Here is a 5,617-nt window from a genome sequence, read left to right on the forward strand (position 1 = left end):
CTCTTTCTCCTAAAGAACTGACATTTAAGCTGAAACCTAATTAGCAAACACACATTATCTTGTTGAAAACTTTGGGAAAAGTAAGTGAGGGTGTTCAGGAGCAGCAAAGTATCCCAGGCAAAGAGAATGCTTCGTCCTAGAATATGAATTAGTTTGGCAAAGGAAGGGAAAAACAAACAAACAAACAACAGTATAATTGTGCTATTGCTGCAATAACGCAGTATAACAAACAATTCCAGTCTTGGGTTTAGGTCTGTTTCAGGTGTTTCTTCCTTTTTCATGTGTATTAGTCCATCTCTGTTGCTTATATTAAAAAAAAAAAAAAAAAAAACAGAAATGGGTGATTTATAAAGAAAACAAAATTTATTGCTTACAGTTTCTGAGACTGGGAATCCAAAGTTTATCTGGTGGTGACAGCTACCCAGGGGTCTCACACTACAAGATGGTGGAAGCAAAGAGCAGAGGGAGAGACAGACTATCCTTTCTCTTCTTTTAAAGCCCTCAGAACCACGCCCCTGACCACATTTTTAATCCATTCACTACAGCGTGGTCCTACAATCTAATCACCTCTTCAAGGCTCTACCTTTCAATTACCACAATAGGATTTCCCACCCTCAACAGTCACAATGGAGGCTAAGTTTCTAATACATATGTATTAGTTCATTCTGTGTTGCTATAACAGAAATATGTGAGACCGGGTAATTTATAAAGAACAGAGGTTTATTTGGCGTATGATTCCGGGACAGCTGCATCTGGCACAGGCCTCAGGCTGCTTCTGCTCATGGTGGAAAGTGGCAGGCAGCCAGCAGGTACAAGCAGATCACATGGCGAGAGGAAGCAAGGGAGAGAGAAGGTGCCAGGGACTTTTTAAACAACCAGCTCTTGTGGAAACTAATGAAGTGAGAACTCACTCATTACTTCCCCCACCTGGGGAGAGCACTAATCCATTTATGAAGGATCTGCCCCCATGATTCAATCAGTTTCCAACACTGCCACATTGGGGATCAAATTTCCACATGAGTTTTGGAGGGGACAACACATCCAAACTCCATCAACATAAAACATGAGGGGGGACACAATTCAAGCTTCAGTGAGTTTTGAGGGACATAATTCAATATACTACATTCTGACTCTGGCCCTCCAAAACTCATGTCTTTTTCACATGCAAATATATTCATTTCATGCCCAAAGTTTTAACTTGTTTGAGCTCAAAAGTCCAAAGTTCAAAGTCCTATCTGTGAATTCAAAACAAGTTACATACTTCCAAGCTACAACAGCAGAACAGACATTGGGTACACATTCCCATTCCAAAAGGGAGGAATAGGCCAGAAGGAATGGAAAACAAACCCCAAACAAGTCTGAAGCCCAACAGGGCCGACATTAAATCTTAACACTCCTAAATAAATTTCTTTGACTCCAAGCCCTGCATCCTGGGCACAATGGGGCATCTAGGCTCCTAAAGTGTCAGGCAGCCCCACCCCCTTGGCTCTACTAGACATTTCCCTGGTGGGAGTTCTCTGTAGTGGCTTCAACCCCACATTTCTGCTGAGCATTGTTCTAGTAGATGGCCTCTGTGATGGCTCCACTCCTGAGACAGGTCACTGCCTGTGCCCCAGGCTTTTCCATACATCCTCTGAAATCAGGGGGGAGGCTGCCACACCTCCACTGCTCTCATGTTCTGCCACCCTGCAAACTTAACATGACATGGACACCACCAAGGTTTCTGGCTTATGCTCTACAGACTTAACATGATGTGGACATCACCGAGGTTTCAGGCTTCTATTCTCCAGAGCTGCTGCAAAAACCACACTTGGGGCCACGTGAGGCAGGGCTGCTCTAGCCAGAGCAGCTGGGATGCGGAGAATAGGTTCCTGAGGGCGGCAGCACCCTAAGTCTGTCCTCCCCCTAAGTCTGTCCTCTGAAACAACTGCATCCTCCTAGGCCTCCAGGTCTGTGGTGGGAGGGACACCCTTCCAGACTTCTGAAATGCCTTCAGGTCCTTTCTCCCATTGTCTTGGCTATTAGCATCTGCCTGCCTCATGTCCAAGCTAATGTCTTTAGCAACCAGTCTATCTGCTGCAACCTTGCATTTTTCTCCTGAAAGAATTCTTTCATTCTCTACCACATGGCCAGGCTGCAAATTTTCCAAATCGTTTTGCTCTGCTTCCATTTTAAATTCTGATTTTACATCATACCCTTGCCACCATAACTGAGCATATGCTGTAATAAGTAGCCATGCAGCTGTCTGTATGCTTCGCAGCTTGGAAATTTCTTCCACCAAATATTTTGGTTCTCAGCTGTTAAGTTCCAACTTCCACAAAGTCCTAGGGCACAGACACAATGCAGTTAAGTTCCTCAATTTTCTATGACCATGTCATAATGAATGGATTAAGAATGGTGATCAAGGGCATGGTTCTGAGGGCTCTAAAAGAAGAGAGAGGAGAGTCTGTCTCTCTCTAATGCTCTCTCTGCTCCACTTTCTCTGTTCCACCATTATCACAATGTGATACTCTGCCATCACCATCACCACCACCAAGACCTCACCAATGTGTTCCCTGGACTCTGGACTTCCCAGCCTTAGAAAATGTAAGCAATAAATTTTGTTTTCTTTATAAATTGCCCAGTTTCAACTGTTTTGTTACAAGCAACAGAAATGGACTAACACACCATGGGTGAATGGGTAGGGTTCTTTTCACAGAAAGTGGCAAGAGCATAAAAGGAGCAAACAGAAACTTATTAGTCCCACTTAAGACCTTTGCTTGTTTGTTTGTTTGTTTGTTTTGTCTTTTTCGTGACTGGTAAGGGGATCGCAACCCTTGGTGTGGTGTCACCTACACCGCACTCAGCCAGTGAGTGCACCGCCATTCCTATATAGGATCCGAACCCGTGGCGGGAGCGTTGCTTTGCTCCCAGCGCCGCACTCTCCCGAGTGCACCATGGGCTTGGTCCTTAAGACCTTTGCTTGTGGTGAGTCCCTTCTGCCCACATTCCATTGACCAAAGCATGTCACAGAACCAAACCCAACATCAAGATCTTCAGCACTTCAGGGGATGGAAGTGCAAATTCACAGGAGNCATTTCATGGAATCATACAAGGGTACTTCAAAAATAGAATTAAAAATTAAAAGATTGGGCCAGCCCGGTGGCGCACTCGGTAGAGTGTGGTGCTTGGGAGCGCGGCGGCACTCCCGCCGAGGGTTTGGATCCCATATAGAGACTGGTCCGCTCACTGGTTGAGCGCGGTGTGGGCGCGACACTGAGGGTTACGATCCCATTACTGGTCACGAAAAAAGACAAAAAGGAAAAAAAAATTAAAAGATAATGTGAATCTTCCCAAAAGCTTATTGAAGAACCCTCATATTTCTCACTGTATTAAAAGGGCTTCCCAAAAGCTTATTGAAGAACCGTCATATTTCTCACTGTGTTAAAAGGATATTTTAAAGACCCTCATTCACTTGCATTCAAAATGTTTCTAGATCTTTCCATTACAGACGATTTTTCTTGTTGTCAGAAAAATGTTTCCCTTTTTATCTTAAAGTAAGAAACCACAAATGCTATCTGGATCTGATGGATCTAGGATCCTGTCAAATAGAAATCCTTGTTTTATTATTATTTATAAACATCTAAAATGGCTAGGGCCCAGTTTTATTGAGAATGTGAAGATACATGGTAATTCTTATATCTCACCACATCCCTTCTCAAAATTGTCAAAACGTCTCATGAAACCATAAGCTATGGCACTTCAGTTTGCTCTCAGGTTAATATATAATATTTATAAAATACCTATTATCAGACAAACTCTATACTGTACAATGTAAGAGACAGACAAACTATAATCATATGTGGCTTGTAGCCTGGTTACGGTGATAAGTCTAGCACTGAGAAAATTGTTAAGAAATTTAATTAAAGACTCATTAATGATAGAGGAGATGACTCCTCTTTTAAATCGATCAATCAATTCCAGAAAGAGATTTCTGTAGGGATCTCACCTTTTCTTGTTCTAACTTTGCTTATTTGTGAATGACAGATGATTATTGCAGAAAGGAGCAGGCGGCACCAGTGGGACATTTTAGCATTTCGGTCTACAGCGTAGATTAACTAATTTATACATGGGTTTTAAACAGAGGCTTAGCAAAGAAGAGCAGAAGGAGACATATCAGGGTACTTCAAAAAGTTCATGGAAAAATAGAATTAAAAGACAGTACAAATCTTTCCATAAACTTTTTGAAGTATTCTCATATTGTCCCAGGAGCCAGGGAATAGCAGTGCCGTAAGACATCAGTGTTTACATTTTCAGCATGGGAGTTTCAGTCCATGTGAGAAAAGGCACAGACAGCCAACCACTGAGGCACAATTTACCTTCTAGGTCACATTTTATCCAGACCTCAGCAGCAGTTCTCTCCCAGCCTCTGTTCCTGCCCCCAATCCTAGAAGGTGCGACACATCCACAGGCCTTTCTTTCAATGAAAGGTCACGTACTGGGAGGGAGTGTGCTGCATTTTTTCTATTTTTTTCCAGCCTTAATTGTTTTTAAAACAATGCAAATTAGTTTCCAGCATTAGAAATATAGATTTTACACAATATACGATTCTTCAGATTCTCTAGGAAAATGGGAATATCCAGCCACACTGAGCCCATATGCCAACATGGCAAAAGCCTCCCTGAACTGAGGCACGAGTCTTCCCTTTGCTTGTGGCATAGGCCTTCAGTCCCTTCTAGCTCTCTTCGCTCATGCATGTCCCAGCCTGGTCCCTGCAGGGACCAGCTACAACCACTGCTTAGGCTCATGAGATGCCTGCATTGGGTAAATAACCCATGGTACCAACCATGGTACCAACCATTCACTGTACTGGTCTTTATGGGAGCAAAGAAGCATAAAAGCATTGTCTTTGTGGAACTCTCAGGAAGGCCAGGAAAATGGGCTCATAAAGGCATTACATTGTGGCAAGTGTTATATGGGACATGACCGTCAAGAATCTTGGGAGGACACAAGAGCAAGCTGCCATAACTTACATCCCATCTGCTGTAGGTGGTGCCCGCCTGGGATGCTCACTCAGCTCCCTTTGCTTACCTGGGTCATGAAACAGAAGTGGGTTTTCCCATTAGACTCTGAGTACCTAGAAAAGGACTATATCTAATTTACAAGTGCCTAACATATAGTGGATATTGAAAAAATATGAGTTGAATGCAACCTAAAAAGCAATGCAATGATAAATAAATTGATTCTGGTGAGCTATTACTCTAAGATGGATTGATAGATAGGTGGATAGATAGATAGGTAGATAAATAGATAGATAGACAGACAGACAGACAGACAGACAGACAGACAGACAGATAGATAGATAGATAGATAGACAGACAGACAGACAGATTGTATCTCCAGATTCACCCATCGAAGCCCTCCTTTTTCAGTTCATGAGCAAAAACATTTGCTCCTTCTTTAAGGAAATCTAGAGTTCTATTGTTGCAATGTAAAATGTTAGTAAACTACATGTGATAAACAGAATAACGGACTACCAAAGATGTCCATGTCCAAATCCTCAGAATCTGTAAATACGTTGCCTTGCATAGCAAAAGAAACTTCATCCATGTGATTAAGAATTTGAGATGGGGACATT

The sequence above is a fragment of the Galeopterus variegatus genome, unplaced genomic scaffold (genome assembly GCF_000696425.1).
Source record: "Galeopterus variegatus unplaced genomic scaffold, G_variegatus-3.0.2 Scaffold9567, whole genome shotgun sequence".
Classification (NCBI taxonomy): Eukaryota; Metazoa; Chordata; class Mammalia; order Dermoptera; family Cynocephalidae; genus Galeopterus; species Galeopterus variegatus.